Source organism: Rhinolophus ferrumequinum, chromosome X (genome assembly GCF_004115265.2).
Source record: "Rhinolophus ferrumequinum isolate MPI-CBG mRhiFer1 chromosome X, mRhiFer1_v1.p, whole genome shotgun sequence".
In the NCBI taxonomy this organism is placed as follows: domain Eukaryota; kingdom Metazoa; phylum Chordata; class Mammalia; order Chiroptera; family Rhinolophidae; genus Rhinolophus; species Rhinolophus ferrumequinum.
The window spans coordinates 113,090,988-113,108,570 of NC_046284.1; the positions used below are offsets into that span (position 1 = coordinate 113,090,988).

At 48.2% G+C, this 17,583-nt stretch overlaps 1 protein-coding gene across 5 annotated transcripts in view; it reads left to right on the forward strand.

Moving 5' to 3' along the window:
• Positions 1 to 574: 574 nt before the first annotated feature.
• Positions 575 to 17,583, forward strand: part of RAI2 (retinoic acid induced 2) — a 61,588-nt gene continuing 44,579 nt past the window's right edge. For 2 of the 5 annotated variants that reach the window (XM_033119654.1, XM_033119665.1), the window contains exon 1: positions 1,097 to 1,403. The gene's annotated coding sequence lies outside the window, so the exon portion shown is untranslated. Of the gene's footprint in view, positions 815 to 1,085; positions 1,404 to 17,583 lie in introns of those variants that run through there. The other 3 variants (XM_033119634.1, XM_033119645.1, XM_033119623.1) reach the window with 3 other exon arrangements.

Genomic DNA, 17,583 nt, shown 5'->3' on the forward strand with positions numbered 1-17,583 from the left:
ATACCTATGATTTATTTACTGGTTAGTAAACCATATATTCATCATCTCTGTCTGTAACTCCAGTTCTTAGCCCTGTGTCTGGGAAACAGTAGGGGCTTAATAAATGTTAGATTCATAAATGAATCACCTCTCAAACAATTACGTGGAAATGAGATTATTGTCCGTGGACTAATTTTGTCTCTAATAATCTCACACTTCGTGAGAAGGATCTTGGACATGTATGACAATTGACATTTTAGGAGGTGATCCCTGGGCCCTTCCCACCTCTCCGGCCTCCATCAGCCAGCCACTTTCTCCCTCCTGGGCTCTGTTCTCACTCCTCTCCATCCTGGGATCTGGAATGGTCCTAGCCCGCCGGCCCTCCCAGGCGTCTCACCACCCCCACCCGGCACCCCGCGCCCCGGGTGCCCCTTCCACCAGCCACCCCTCGCCTCCTACAACCACGCCCTCCCCGTGGGCGAGATCACCTGTCCCTCCTCCGCCACCGCCTCCTCGGGTACCCTTTCGCCCCCCTTCTACTCCCCCTCCTCCGCCACCTCCCCCAAGCCCTCCCCTGCCCCGCCTCCTCCCACCCCTTGGTGTATATAGTAAAGGCTGGGCTCCGCACGCAGACACACACTCGCCCGGACACAGGCGCACACACGCTCACGCACAACCGGCAGCGGCGGCGGCGACAGCAGCTCCGTGACAGCGGCGACGGCGGCTCCCACCGCTGCGCATCCTCTTCAGGCGGCCGGCGGCGAGGCCGGACCCGAGAGTTCCCGCACCCGCGACCACCCTGCGGCTTCCTGGAGGCGGCGGCTGCGACTGCGAGGTACCGGCCGCGGAGCCCCACTACGGGTCGGGGTCCCCCCCGCCCTCCCCGGGCGGACCTGCCACTGGACGCAGGGGGCGCGCCGCGCTGGGCGCGCCTGGCAGGGCCCGGCGCCCGGGGAGGGGCCTGCTCCTGGGGGCAGGACGGCGCCCGGAGGCCGGGGCCAGCGGGGAGGGCCGGGCGGGGGCGGGGACGCACAGGCTGAGGCCGCCACCCGTGCGGCGTCCCCGGGTCCCGCTCCCGCTCCCGGCGCCGCGCACTGGCCGGCGGGGCCGGGGACGGCCGGGGAGGCGGCGCCGGCCGGCGGGGCGGGGGCCCCGAAGTGGGTTTCGGGCCGCCACCAGCGCTGGCACCCGGCGCAGAGGGCGGCGCGCGGCAGACTCCGCGCCTGGGCACCGCACGGGGCCGCCTCTGGCTCTGCCGCTCTGCCCCGGCCCGGAAAACCCGGCGCCTTCCAGGCCCTTCGAAAGATGGATTCTGTTGACGTATCTGGCGGCCCTGGAGAGCCGGGTGGAAAGTTGGGTTTTGCCAGATCGCGTTGGGCTCGCCTTTGTGACGCTCGGCCAGCCCCGCAACCTCCTGGAGCCGGGTGAGTGTGCGTCGGCGCCCCGAACGCCCTCGTGCCCCCCAATGTTCAGACCCAGGGTGGCCGCAGCGGCTCAGGCTTTCTGCCATGTTAGGCACCGAGCAGCGTTCTCGCTGCATTTTTGCGTGCGTTTCCGCGATGTCTTTTGCTGCGGAGGGAGTTATTGCTTGTCGCCGCGTTGGCTTTTTCGGGGTTGGGGTTGTGCTCTGTGTGTTTGCTTGTTTGCCGTTTAAAGCCCGACTATTGTTCCGGATATGCTCCGCCTGGGTGGGGAAATGGCATCCCACCACAGTTGCCGGCGAGGGGTAGAAATGTTGCCAAACAGCTGCTGCTTTGTGTTTCCCTATCAGAAGTCCCTGGAGTAGGTTTGGGGCACGACGGATGGATGGAGAGAGGGATGGGGCACGGAAGAAGAAGGTGGCTTTGGAGAAGCGAATTGTCACCCACCCCGTGGCACGCAGTCAACCTCCTTTTCTGCCTGCCAAACTTTTATGAATATTCCTTTTGTGGCACGGTGAAGCTTAATGAATTCAGCCCAGTTTTCCAGGGAAAAGCAACCCGGCTTTAACAATGGTTTGAGAACTTAATCAATGAGAAAGGCAGGGGGAGACGGAGGAGGCGCAGACACCATATCGGGGATGTGGCTGCTTCTAGCAGAGTCAGGTGGGGGAGAGGTGGGCAGGGCAGGGCGCAGCGCCGGGGTGGCCGCGTTCCGGGAACTATCCATAGCTCTTACCTGTGCTGGCGGAGCCACCCTTAGTCTTGCCCCACCACCTCACCGTCCGCCCCGAACTCGGCGACGGTGCTTGAGGGGCAGCTTGCGGCAGTGCGCGGGCTGGCCCCCCTCATCTGGCGTTTTTAAGGATGTGTAAATATTTTGCTGAGGATAAGTGACATCAACAGAATGATATTCCGCAGAGCCCGGGTGTGCAGCGATGATAAATAGATACGGCCAAACAAAGTTTTGATAACCGCGAATTCTCATGGCTCGCTCTGTTTCATTTGAGTCTTTGTTTTTGTTGGTTTAGCATTCTCTCTCCTCCTCTGGTGTGATCCCTTTATTTAGCTGAGTCTTGGAAGCTTCTCTTTAGAACAGAGAGAAAAGCAGCCAGCAGGGAGAAAGCAATTCTTAGCCTTGCGTGCATAGGGCAAGGTTTGCTGGGCTTTTCCCAGGGGATCTTTCCCACCGTTTTCTAAATGTCCCTCTTCTTCCTTTGGAGTAATCAGAATTGGTTGTTGCTTGACCAAGAGACTTCTGATAACTTTGAAAATGTGTGGTGATGTGCCTTTGTTACAGTAGACGGGTTCCAGTGTGGGTAGAGGACAGTGGGGAGGCCAGTGGGTGGGAACTGCTTGCGCGGGAGCAGCATTATGCCCCCACCCACTTGTTTTCTTCTCAAAAGGGAACATGGGGAGCTGTGCCACTTTCAGAAGCTGGGGATGGGCTGCAAGGTGCACATTCATAAGCCCGGTGGCATCCCAGTTTCTCTGCCTCTGAGAAGCCCAGAGAGGCCGTCTACTGCCGCACCCCCCTCCCCCACACACACATACACAATATCTTCCAAATGGGCACTTTCGTTTCATCCTATAAGATACCCACTAGAGGCGTCAGCAAGGCGGCCAGGGCACAGTGAACCAAATGAGACTGGAACTTGGGATACTGGCTGCTTTGGCACCAGCACCGCTCAGCCCTGGCTGGGGAGCCTTTATAACGTAAAGAAGCCCCCGACCTCCAGCAGTGAAGTTCCGCCCAGGAAAACCTGCCCATCTCGGGATTAAAAGCGAAAACAGCTTTCCCCGTGATGCCAGTTGCCAGTGTGAGAACTTGGTTGGTGGGCAGTTGGGTAAGCACTGCAAAATAAATAAAACGTCTGGTAGCCCAAAAACCAGCCTCCAAGATGAGGCCTCTGAAAGGCAGGAAAGAAAAAGAAAAGGACGGGAGGCGTTGAGGAGGTGTCGCTGGGAGTGCCATAGCACCGAGAGAGAGCTACAGCACTAGTTCCAATGACCAGAGAACTGGATGAGACTGGCCTCCCCCAATCCATTGGACCCAGCATGGAGATATTCTGGATGTGGAGATAGTCACATACAGTGTGCTCTGAGTCTCCAGTCAGAAATACCAAGTGTCTATTCTCTTGCTCCTTCTCTAACCTTAGATTTGGGGAAGGAGGGTAGTGCAGGGAAATAAATTGGGAAATGAATTAACATTTGCTGTTGCCCTCTGTCTGCCAAACTCTTCACATGAGTGCAGGGTGATGTGATGGAGGCATTCATTATTTTACAGATAAGGAATCAGAGGCTCAGAGAAATTTCCAGTCCCATGTCTGATTCCAGACTTGAGCGGTTATGATTTAAAGGGGCAACATGTTCCTCTACCCCTTCCCCAAGTCTCTTATTTATTTCTCCCAAAGGCCAAAGTTCTCAGCCTCTACTCATTCACAAAATGTGGTACCTAAGGGTGAGGGAAGCCTACCAGGGACACAGCCAGTCACCCAAGGTGCATTCTTATCAGGTGGAAAGTCTGTGCCTTTTCATCTTGGAATACCCAACACCCAACTGTTACTTAATAATTAAGAGTTGAGTTACTAAATGATGGAGCTGGTGGAGTGAATGGTGGTGGGGAGGGAGCTGTAAGTCGTTGTCAAGAGAGACCCAGCAGGGGGAAATCTAGAGATATGTATGTTTTGTTGTGGATGTGGAGTTCCTGGTGTCATGCCTCAGTTCAACCCCAGAATAGTTCCAAGCTGACAAGTCCATGTGAGATGGTCAATAGCATCCCCATCTTGTGGGTGAGGAAACTGAGGCTGACACAGGATAAGTAATTAGCCTGAGGCCCATAATGGGACCAAAGGTGGATAAGGTATTTCTGACTCTTAACTGACTAAGATGAATAAACTCTAAATAAAAATGAGGTGGGGTCGTGCTTCTGCAACGTCATTGTCAAAGTTAGTCCCTCAGCCCCCTTCCAACCAGATGGTAGCCTTAACCCTCTAGAAATTTTGGAACCACTGGGAGAGCAAGGATTTGAATCCATATATGAGGTATTTTGATGCTGCTGCCTCCCTTATCAGAATCCAAGGGACACCTCAGAGAACCAGGCTCTCCAGAGAGGGGAAGATGGCTAATTGCACTCTCCCCTGCATAAAAGCCCGTGTGGCATTCTGCATTAAGCTTGATTTGGGGATCAGGGTGACATCCTTGCTGTAGAGTTGGCAGCTCTTGTCTTTGGAGACTGCCTCTGATTATCACTTCTCTCTCCCACCTGATTGTCTGCCCAACGCCCTTCATTTCATTCTTTCCACACTCAGAGCGTTTCCTTTGTGTCTCCCAATTTTTGATAAGCCCCTCAAATCTACCACTCTCTTGTGTTCTGATGGCCTCTGATGAGGAGCTGATTTTGGTGGCTATGTTATCACTTCTGTATTTCGCACGTGACCCTCCTTCTCTCTCCAGCCAAGAACACACACACAAACACACATGCACACACAGACACAGGCACACGTAATTTGATCGTGTTTCTGTATCTGCTGCGCCAAATTAGATTGCAAACCCAGAATTGTTATTGAAAGAACATATGTGACTTTGGTGATCTTCTGTCCCATCCCCTGCCTCAAACAGATCAGAAGAGCTGAGATGGAGGCGGTTCAACCAGCAGATTCCTTGAGTAATGGCTATACTCTCTCTATGCAGGCATGGGCCCTGGGCCTTTCTTAAAAGCTCATTTTAATCTCCACTTAGAGGTAGGACTGGGGACTCCCAGAACATCACAATCCTTGCAGTTCCCATTTCTGCTGTCATTCTTATTTCAATAACTGTAGTCCATCCTGCACTCACCTGTCCCTCTTCTTCCCACAGCTGGTTTGGTCTTTCAGCACAGCACTGTCTAATCGAATTTTCTATGATGGTGGAAGTGTTCTGTATGTCTACATTGTTCCATACAGTAGGCACTAGTCACATGTGAAAGGTAGCCAGTCCAAAATAGGATGTGCTATAAGGATAATATATGCACAGAATTTTTAAGAGTACCAAAAAAGGATGCAAAGTAGGTCTTTAATACTTTTTATATCAATTACATGGTGAAATGATATTATTTTGAATATATTGGTTAAATAAGTGATAACATTAAATTTAGTGTCACCTGGTCCTTTTAATCCTTTTAATGTGCCTGCTAGAAACTTTAAAATTACATATATATTTCTATTAGCACTGCTGCAGCGCAAACTAACTACCAACATGTGCCTTCAGCCTTGAAGCACCTCCAGATGTTTTGGGGGGACATAAACGCTCTCTGCCTCCATGGCAGATGGGGGACATTAGGCTGACTCTGTAGCCACAACAGCCTGTCATTAGGTGACTTAGATTTTTGGTAGCTAAGGTGCTATTTTGGGGATAGTCCCCATCAAGCCTACTCATGAGCATGTTTGCTCAGTCAAGTTCTGTTAGGAATGTGGGTTCCTGAAACTTAATGGAGATGAGAGCAAGGGGAGGCAGGGCTGGCTGGAACAAAATCACCCTTTTCCTTTCTTTTCCTTCCCCCTACTCTACCCCAGGTCAATGCCCTTGTCCATCCGTGCGCTGTCTCCTGCCTGAGCAACCGACACCTGCTCTAGGAATACCCTTCCCAGGGATTTGCTTTGCGAATAGTGTCCCAAGTAGACACTTTCATAACGAGAGTGGGTTATTTGGGGCTGGGGCCAGTCTTAAAGAAGAGAAAGGAGAAAGGGGGACACACATAGTCGTTTCCTGACTGTTTGATGAAAACAAGAGCAAGGAAATCAATATAATTTCTGTGGGAGAGACAGAATAAATGCAAGGAAGCCCAATTTCACACACCATGGTGCCAAAGATGAGGAAACATGACCAAGGGACAGTTCGCTGGGGTAGGGGGAGGATCCCAGGGGCACTGTGGTCTTCCTGGGCCCTTCCCTGGGCTCTTGGGCATAGCCCAAGTAGACAGAAAGAGCTGGAATAGTGAACTTGGAGCTGTGGTGATTTATAGGTCAGGCGCCTGTGGCTCTGGCTCCTGAGGGGGCTGCCCCCACAGGGGACCCTTGGCTGACCTCCTTGAGCTCCTCGGAAGGAGCTGGTTTTGTTTCCCAAGGCAGAAGCAGACTGTTTACTGGAGCACAGGAAGAATCCGACATTCTGGCGAAAAATAATTCATTAACAGCCAGGGTATTACCAGTTCCCTGGAAAAGCTCCTCCAGCTGCACTGTAGCAACTGTTCTTTTTCAGCAGCAGAGTCAGGCCTCGCTGGCAGCCAAGACTGGGCGTGGTTGGGCGTTTTCGTTGTTGTTGTTATTGTTATTTTTGCCTTTGTGTGTATGGCCGCTTTTGCTGTGTATAATTCAGAGAAAGGAACGGTGGCCTGGAAGGGTTGAAATGCTATAGCTGTCAGCCATTCTTCCTTCATGGTTTAAGCCTGGAAGCTCTAGGCTGACTCTAGGAACATACATTTTTCCCGACCAAAGCCCATCCCCACGCTGGGGACATTGTGAGCCACACAGAATGTTTTAGAACTAAAGGAATTTTAGAGAATCTCAACACCTGCTCTTAAGACCCTCTGGAAACAACTGGCTGAAAGACAACCCCCCCCCTGCCCACCACCACCCCCCCACACACACACACACCAGGCAGAAAGTCCTGTCTTGGCTGTGTGGAATTCTTTGCTTACTATTAATTGGCACAGTGGGGCCAAAGTATGTGATTCATCATCCCAGTTTTGAGGGCATTTGGAAAGCCAGGCAGGCATAACCAAGAGAATGGGCTGCATGTTTTGCTCACTAAAAACTGATTGAATCTACAGTAAATAAAATGGAATGGTTCAGGAAGCTTTTTATGCTCTGGAAAAATCTGCTTTAAAAAAAGGTTTTGTCTGCTTGTTTGTGTTTTAATACTGCTTGCTCAGAAATGTGTACCCAGCTAGCAAGAAATGGGAAAGAATGGCATTTCCTTGTTTTAGTTTTTTAAACTCCAATTGCAGGTTAACTAACATACAATGTATTGATTTTGGTTTTGTATGGAACATAACTAGATAATCATTTTATTTTATGAGATATTAATTTCCATCCATTTAGACTGATGAAATATGCATTTAAATGCACCATACCTACCCCCACCATGGTCACAGTATTTCTTTAATGTTCCTACATTCAGATTGAGACCCTATTTCCTTTATTTTGAAGGGAGTAAATATGTTCCTAGTTGACCTTAGATTTCAAAGACAATGGGGTCTTCTCCTTTTGATGACTGCCAACGATAAGAATATTGAAGACCAAGCATACTTGGCTTTATCTATAGCACATTTTTTCCACCTTGGCCCTATTGACATTTTTGACATTTTAGGCCAGATCTTTGTTTATTGTGGGGAAACTGTCCTGTGCGTTCACTGTAGGATGTTTAGCAGCATCTCTGACCTCTACCCACTAGATGCCAGTAGCATCCCCCCGTGACCCCCCCCACAGTTGTGACAACCCAGAATGTCTCCAGACCTTGCCAAATGTCCCTTCTGGAACAAAATCACCCCTGGTTGAGAACCACTGGTCTAGACCAAGATTTAGTAACTTGTGCTTTTGGGAATATTCAATTTGGAATAATAAATGATACAGTTTCCCCCTCTGATTTGTATATATACAATTCGTAGGGGTGATTAATTAACATTTGGAAGCGGGTCATGTGCCTGTTTCAATTCTAAGGTTGGTAGAAGGGTCTGTAAGCTTGCATAAACACAGAGGTTTTGTTTGTTTGTTTGTTTGTTTGTTTCTTCAAGGCAGGCAATTGAATAAGTCATAGGTAATTGGGTGGCACAATATAATAATTAACGGCTTCTCTGGCTTTTCATAAAGAGAACAGGTTTATTCCTCCCTAATTTCTTTTTCATATGCACCTGATTCCAGGCATGCCCTTAAAGCCACCAGACATCTTCCTCTACCCCCGTCCCCTCCCCACTGTCATTTCTCCCGTAGCATCTTAAGCCTGAGCCAATTAATTTAGCCCCTGAGTGTAGTTGGGAGAGCTTTGCTCACAACACTGGAATAGACTCATTTCAGATTGGTCAGTCCTCTGTGTACCACGCATTTCAGGACTGTTGAGGGAGAAAGTCAGTGATGGCTAAATAGAGCATTTTTCAAGATTATTGGAACTTCAAAGTCAGGTGGTCTCCACTACCCCTCCCAACTTTTGTTCCCCATACACGCATTTGTTTCCTTGCAGCAATTCTCCTTAGGAAAGAGAATGTTACCAGGGCTCCCTTAGGCACCTCAGACCTGAAAATGCCTGCAGCCAGCAGCAACAGATGAAATGCTACCGCTGGGACAAGCCCTCAGCCCTCATCTTTCCGGTGGTTCCTTGAAAGGCTAGAAAGGAGGGGCATGCATTCACAGGGAGGGTGTCATTCCTTGCCCAGGCATGGAAATGGGATAGGCTCTTGGGGTACAGAGGGAGAACTCAGAAGGTGGATCACTGACACAGGACAGTGTCCCGGGGTCAACCCTGCCCTGCCCTGCCCGGCTTCCTACTGGGATGGACACTTTGGGGGGGGGGTTGGGTATGGGCAGGTGCTCAGTGTAGACATCAGTGGTGGCCACTTCATTCAGTAGCCATCCAAGGTTAGGTGGACCTGTTTTCCAAAGAGTGTCTGAAGGAGTTTGGAGTAGCATGTGTAGAGGAATTCCTTTGCAAGCTTAGCCAGTGAGGAAAGATGGGAAGGTGACTGTGGAGGGGTTTGCCAAGGCAGCCAGAGACCTTCTATTGGTGACTTCTAGCCTCACTTGAAGAGTAATTTGACTCTTCCATGTCGCTGTGAAGGAAGAAGCAATGAGCTGGCAGACTTCCACAGCGTGCTGGGTCCAGGCAGATAAATAATTGATTTGCTGCACGTGACACTTGGTCATTCTAAGTTGCCAGCCCCTTGCAGGCCAGGATTTGGGTGATGGTTGCAACACTGGAAGAGGAAACAGGATCATAAATCTGGGCTTAGGAGGCCAGTGTTGTGGTGCTGAGGCCACTGGGGCCACTGCTGTGTGCTGCAGAAGCAAACAGGTCCGCGTGGTATGTTGTTCCTCAAAATAATGGCAATGGATGTGGCTGTGAAAAACATTTAGACCCTTGTCATAAAAATGCAAACAGTCTTCCTGCTATAGGGAAAAGCTAAATAAACTCTATTGCAGCTGTATTAAATAGAAACAGATTTGAAAATCGGGTGGGTTTTTTTTGTTTTTGTTTTTTTTCTGAGACACTTATTTATAGCAGGTTGGGCAAAGGCTGCCACTATCTTTCGCGACTCCGGAAGTGTTTCCCAGATGGTCCTTGCGGTTTTCACTTTATTAAGCTTAGCTGAACACAGCCTCGCTTGGAAAGGTTCATAGAAATGGGTGTTATTTTTTTCAGATTACAATGGCCATTGATTGGCTAACAAATCAATGAATGGGAATGGATTGAGCCTGTGCTGATGAATTTCCTTTTGCATTTTAGAAATAAGAAAAATGTCAAGGAAAGCCCAAAATAGGGGTGCTGTTTCTTCAACTATATAAACGAAAGCTTTGAAAACCGTACGGGGTTACATTTTCTATTAACTTACATTTACTTTTTTTCTAAAATAATGCCCTCCTCTTTGCTAAAACTCTACAACGTTATCGTTTCCTTTCCAACATCTAAACAATATCCAGATACATTTCAGATTGAGCAATTAACTCTGGCTGCAATTTCCTTTTATGAAAAAATCACTAACCCACTAGACTAAATACGAAATTATTGAATGTGAAAATATCAATATGAGACCATTTGTTCTAAGATCCTCTGTGGCTTATCACTTGCATTTTAAGAGGGCCAGAAAAGACTGGTTCCACCCTGCCTTTCCATGTTGGACACACCCACAGCAGAAACCTCAAGCTTTGTTTTTGCTCTTAGGAGCTTGGCAGCTGGATTTGGGGTCATCAGAGCTGATACTAACAGCCCAAGTCACACAGGGAACCATTTGGGAATGTCACATAAAGCAGTCTTCCCTACAGACCAGGCTTGTGGACCACTGCTTCCATGGGACAAAATTTCTACCCATGCATAGTGAAATGTAAGAAAAGTGAAAATGTAGTGTTTCCTTTTTTTTTTTTTAAGCTAAACCTTTTCCATTTTACAGAATTGCCCTTTATTCTAAAACGGTCTTTCCCACTTTTCTTAGTGTTAAAATCTCTTTTGTTAATGATTAAGATAGGACATGACATTTGTGGTTTAACATCTTTTTTTGACAGTCAGAAGTTGTCCAACTCCTGTTGGATCCTCCAATTTTTAAAAAAATGTTACTCATCCTGAACATTAGAAAAGTCTGGGAGTCACCCTGGAGACCTGAGTGGATCAGGAGGGGGAGCCTTTATGATCATTCCTAAGCCTGAAAAACCAACCTGAGAGGTCCTGTTCCAAGTCCCTTACCTGACCCTTCTGACCCATCACCCACAGAGCGCTGGCTTTGCCCACAGTCCCTGTGAAGAATGGAATTGCTTCAACAGAGGACTCGGAAGGGGAAAACTGGCCTCTTGGACATAAAGTCTGAACAAGCAACCTCAAAGCTGGGAGCCTGTTCCCTTTATCCTTGGCTCCAGATGTCAGCGCTGCTGCCAGTTCCCGGAGGCTCGACGCCCCCCCTCTTGTCCTCGGCCCTGTCCCCCTGCCACCAGGAGCACAGGCCTCCACGGCTCGCTTGGGTGTGGCTCCAGTCTTCTCACTGCTCCACCTGACTCCTGTCTTTGCTCCCCCAGCTGCTATTCCTCTTGCTAAAGCACCCTTGTAGCCTCGTCGCCCTAGCTCAAGAACATTCAGTGACTCTCTTTCCGAACTAGTCAGAATAAAATGCTACATACGAAGCGCTCTTCCCATTCTCCCCCTCATGACTGGCCTTCAGTAGGGAGGATGTCTCCGGGTTGTGCAATACTCTGGGCTGGATTTTGTTTGTTTTCTTATATGGGGGGAGGTTTGCACCAAGGTTACAGGATCTCTTGGGCATCTTTGTAGATGAAGAACACTGAAGCCTTTGGTCTAATGTAATGGAACATCCCAGGGATTATGACATTAGTGTTGTTTTTTTGTTTTGTTTTGTTTTCATAAAAAGATAATCCCTCACAAAATGAGGCTCTCTGGCTTCGAGAATTGTAGCCTTACTACAAGTCTCTTACATACTGCTTCTGGATTAGGGCGCCACCTTTCTGGTCCTTTCTGGCCAGCAAATGGGTGTTGCTTTGGGATGGTGCTACTGGCTTGTCCTGCTGAAAGTAAAGCCACTTACATGAACTCTAAAATTTGCGGTGACAATGTAGTGGAAGGAGTCCATCCTAGCCAATGCAGACTGTCCATCCCATTAGAAAATGTCTGCAATGGCTGCTCATAAAATCACAGTAGCAGTAATATTACCTATCATTTATCAAGCTCTTGCTATAGGTTGGACAACTGTTCCTGGTAATTTACATTTATTATTTTATTTCCAGCTCCAGAATAATCATATGAGATAAGTGCGTATTATGATATTAATTTCATAAAGGAGGAATCGGGGTTCAGAGAGGGTTAGTAACTTACACAAGGTCACACAGCTCATAGGAGGTAGAACTGCAATTCTATACAGCCTGGTTCAATAGAACTTTCTGCAATGATAGAAATGTCCTACGCTGTCTAATATGGTAATCACTGGCTATAAGTCTCTAATGAGCACTAGAATGAGTGACTAATGTGACTGAGGCCTGACTTTTTAATTTTATTTTTAATTAATTTTATTAAAAATAGTTTTTTCTTAATCATGTTTAAGTGTACAGTTCAGGGGTGTTAAGTGCATTGTTGTGCAACCATCACCACCAGCCATCTCCACTCTTTTCATCTTGCAGACTGAATCTCTGTGCCCATTAAACAATAACCGTTACCCCTCCCCCAAGTCCCTGGCCACCACCCTTATATCTTCTTTTTCTTTCTGTTTTAAAAATTTCCCCTTTTCCCCCACATCCCAGCCTCTGGTAGCCACCATTATACTTTCTGTTACTATGAGTTTGGCTTTTTAAAAGATTCCACATTTAAGTGAGATCATGCAATATTTGTCTTTCTATTTTTAATTTTAAATGTAAATTGCCACATGTGACTTGTGGCTACTGTATTAGACAGTGCAGCTCTGGAACAAGCTTGTTTCACTATGCCATTCTGCCCCATCAGCTCCTCACTTTATATGCCCCTCTCCTGGAATGCCCACCAGCTTGGCATTTTTCTTCCTCCCTCCCAGCCCTACACAGCTCCTCCCTCTTTCAGAGGCCTGTAGACAGGTGGTTCTCAGGCTTTTAATGTGCATTAGTATCACCTGGAGGGCTTGTTAAAAATAGATTCCTGGGACCCCCCCCCCCCCCAGAGCTGGTCTGGAGTGAAGCCCAAGAATTGGCATTTCTAGCAAGTTCCCAAGTGCTGCTGATGCTAGGACCTTTGGTTGTACATTATCCACCTGGGCTTAGGGACTAATTCCTGCATCTTCAAGTAGTATGACCTGGGGTCCAGCTGTTACCTCTTGGTATACAGAGAGCAGTGGTCACTGGCTCACATCACCTGGGAGAAGCTTCCTTCCTGCTACTGTCCTGGGGACCTGGACAGTCCCAACTTTATTTAAGCCACAGTTAGGTTTGGTCACTCCCTTGGCAGTTGTTCTGTAATACATTCATTTTAATTTGGGGCCTCTTGGGAGGCGATAGAGAAACCAGGTGGGGAGAAGGAAGAGGCACCATCTCTAGGAATTGCCTGACCACCCTGGTGATGTAGGGCAAGCCCAAACAGAGGGGCCCATTGGTTGTCTGATCTGCTGTTCTCTGCAATTAAATGGTGGCAGAAAAGTTAACTAGGAAAGAAAAAGAAAAGTGAAGCAAGTCAGGCAGACAGATAAAGAAGCGCAGTCCCCCAACCATTGTATCTTCACCCTAATTAAACTCTTTGCCCATTTGGAGAGCACAGGCCAGATGCCCTGAGACAAGATAGGAGACGAAAGGGTGTGAGTGGCAAGGGGTCCCGGAGGGCTGCCTGGAAGTGGAGACTGTCATGTTTGCCACCTGGACTTTCGAGCTAGCTTTCATCAGTACTGAGAATGTTGTTCTTGCTGAAAAACAAATGCAGATGTAAAGAAATAGCTGAGGTTACTCATGAAAGTATTCTTATGAATACTTGTGGGGACAGAGCCAGGAGTGCAGTTTCCAGGCTCTCGGCCTCACGTGGAAAGGTGCTGGCTCAGGTAATAAATGGCCATCAACTATGATTGGATGGCCGGCCATCAGCTGTGGCTAGCTGGCCGTCAGCTATAACCAGTGAGCCATTGGCCACAAATATAACTGCTGTGACTACGCTAGCAGACAATGGGGGTTAGCAGGAAGATGGTGGCTGGAAAGCACGGATTGCAGTTAGGACAGTGGGTTGCGGACAGTGTGGCTCCTGCTTCCTGTGTCTCCAACCCAGCTGCCAGTGAGAGTATAGTGGTATGACTCCCCTACCTGTGGCTCCGTGAGTGTTCCTTTTTGGCCTCACCATGTCCTGCGTTCTTATGTGGGGTGTGGGAGCTGAAACCCCCCAGGCTGCCCTGCATAACACCTGTAAAGTAAGAGTAACGTGGAATAATTTTTTTCCTAAGTGTACAAATCTGCGTTTTCTCCCCCGGAACCTGTGCCTTCTTCTTTTTTCTCTCTGTTTTTCCTTCTTTGTTTTGTTTTTGTTTTGGTTTTTGAGAGTGGGAATCATGTTTCTTTGGGGGTGCGCAGGGGTCTTGGTCTTAACATTCACTCTCTTGAGCCAAGCAGCACTTCCTAAAGTTCATTTTAATCACCATCTACCACATCCCAGCCCTTCTTGGTTCTTGGCACTGTGCTCTGCAGCACTTAGATAATATAATACGTTTAATAAAAAAAAGTACAAACACACAAATTTCCCCCAGTTTGTTTCCAAAAGCAAGTCTTCAAAGGCATGAGCTCAAGGCCTCATTTCTTTTTACATGGGCTCCATCCCCATTAATCAGTGGCGAAATGAAATATCACATTCTTTGCTTTGAGTACTTCTGTCTTCCCACTTAGCTCTGTGCCATCCATCACCCACCGAGAGCTCAGCAAATCCTACCACACCAGTGGGGCCCTGGCCCTGGGCTCTCATCTCTGTACCACCACTTATGAGGGGACGAGACCCATCTTCCTCTGAGCAACTGGACCTACTCTGAACTCCATCTCAGATATTTGGACACATAGCTGTTCACCCCCCATCTGTGTGGGACCCTTCTTCCCTTCCTTCGTATCTGTTGTTTGCCTCCTCTTTCTGTTGTGGCCAATGCCAAATGCCCCACCCTTTTTACCACTTCTGTGGACGGGGTGAAGCACTCCAAGTTCTCCAAATCCATGATGGAGCTGAAGCACCTGGCCAGGAATTTAATATATGTGCTCTCACTTAAACCCTCAGTGATGTTTAGAAATAGCTATTAAGCCTTGATAATGAGCTTGGACTTCATCCTGAGCAGTTTCACAGAGGCCAGCGATATTATCTACTTTATGTGTTTGGTTTTTTCCCCTAGTGGAGAATGAGCTGGGGTGGGAGGGAAGGAAGACCAGAAAGGCTCTGTTGCAGTAATAATCCAGGGAGAGCAATGAACTTGAACTGAAGCATCATACTGGCTGTGGATGGGGAGATAAGTGGTTGGATTCTAGAAGTATTTAGGAGACTGACTCTGTAGGATGTGGTGATGCCTGGTGGACAGAGTAAATTATGACAACACCCTGGTTTCTGTTGTTTGGGCCCCTCATGGGCCAGGGAACTCAGGAGGGAGGAGAGATTGTGTACCTGGGCCCCACCTTCCCTTTGCAGCCAGGTTTGAGGCAGCCCAGACCTAGGTAAGTGGTCAGAAAACCTTGGCACTGGCACACGGAATCATCTAAGCCCCAATTTCTGAAGGGAGTATGATGAAAACAATAAAGGGACCAGAAATGGGGGCGGGGGTAGAAAACCTGATAGACAGTCCACAACCAGGAGCATGTTCCATCAGTAGCTTTGAATATACTTTCCAAGTTCGTATACTTTAAATAGGCCTGAATTTGTAAGCTGCAGGGAGCATGGGGGAATTCTGCTTCAGGCCTTTATTGGGCCCAGCTGGAGGAGAGGAGTTTGGCTGGTGGCCTGCCGCTAGGGTCACCAACTCGCCTGGTTTGCCTGGGATTGGGATTGGAATTGGTGCGGGGGAGGTTCCTGAGACATAGGACTTTCAGCTTTAAAACCTGGGCAGTCTTGGGCAAATCAGGATAAGCTGCTTACCCCACCTGCCAGGGGAGCAACATGGACAGCTGGGCTGGTCGGGCTCAAAGCAGTGGAGACCCAGCTGAGCCTGGAGACTTGCTGCAGTGATGCTGCCACAGCGCAGGAAGGGAGTTTGGGAATGGGAAAAGCAAGAACATATCCCAAGCCCTTTCAGGTGGTTTCTCTGGGTCCCAACAACATGCTTTTCTTAAAACAAGGGCCTGAGAACTCCATTCTGCTTTTCTGGAAACTAGCCTGTGCCTTACCCTCCTTGTAATCCTGCTCATCTGAGGGAGTCACCGGACATTTTGGGTGACTTTCAGGTGACTGAACTTCTGGCATCTGGGACCTGCAAGTCCTTAACCAGACGTGGGAATATTTTAAACTGGCTCCTGGGTGAGTAAAACAGTTTCTTCACATATGCATTCCTACATCCTTGAAACTATGGTTAGAAAAGACTTTTTTAATGAACAGCAAAATGCAGAATCATTTGTAGTAGTGGCCCATTCGGATCTTAATTTGCAAAGCAACCCTAGCCTTCCATTATTCAAAAGTTTCCCTTCCCCATCCCTACCCCAACTATTTCTCTTGCAAAATAAACCTCAGTAAGTAAGCAGACAGCATGTTGTAAGTGGTAGGACAGAAGAGCCCTGGAATAACGAGCTAACTAACCAGATTTTTCCTGTGAAGGCCTGACTTGGCACAAACCTTCAGGTACATTCAGAAATGCAGAGAGAAACGGAGAGTGAGGTGACACACTCATGTGACACCAGTGCCAGGAAAAAGTGTCAGAGTCCATTCTTGTGGTGGACAACAGCAGCAGGAATAAGGCAGAATTCAGTGCAAGGAAATAAAAGAGAAAGGGGAAAATGTGAAAGAGACCGATGTGAAAAAAGGATGAGATTCCTGTGGCCACTTGGCTCTAATAGTGAAGGAGTGAGAAGAACCCCAAATGGGACTTGGGTCTTTGGAAACAGCCCCCGACAGTAATAACCTGTCCTACCATGAGTCTGAGAGTGAAAATGAGCTTTGTCATTTCCCTGTGCCCTTCTACATCACATCATGAGGAGGAGATATTAGTTATAGCAAAATGGCCTACAGTATATTCTTCCCCAAGCATAAAGGATGAGGTGGGTAAAAGCTTAAACACTAGCTAGTATCAGCATTTTTCAAAGGCTTTCTATGTCACATACACTTTCAATAGGTCAGAAGTTTTAAGCTGTGGGAGGGTCTGGTTTATTTTCTTGGTAATGTTTGATTTTTAAAGCCAGCTATATGGATGGGAGAAGTCCTAAAAATGATCCTTCGTGGATTTTTATTTTCAGATTTTTGTCTAAAATCCTAACATACGTACAGAAAAGTGCACGTGTTGTTAAATGCACAGCTTGAAGAATTTTCACAAATAGCACACCCATGTCACCAGCACCCTGATGGAGACAGAACCACATTAGCCCCCAGCACCCCCCCATACCCTCTTCATTACTCATCACCAACAGTAACTACTGTCTTCCAGGAGCATGGATTAGTTGCGTCTCACGCAAGAATGTTTCAATTGTAGCTTTGTGTATGAGTACCAGGGGGGAAAAAAAGTTCTTGTAATTGTTTTAGGGAGGAGGGAAGACATTTTGTAATGGTTTCCTTTCTCTGGCTGCTCTGAGTTAGGCCTATTAAACATGAAGTTTCCGTTGGTGCAGAGTTTGGGGGCAGACTGGTCTCTGCTGCCCAGAATGATGCCCAGGCTGTGAGCCAGTAGCCTGCCCTTGGTGCCACCTCTGCCAAAGGCAGCCACCAAGTTGGCCTTATCTGCCCATTAAAGCCTCTGTAGGAGCTTGCAAAAAAGACACATGTCCGGACGTATTGAGGACAGGACAACACAATGGCCGAGAGTCTCCTGAACGTATTGGCCTGGAAAGGA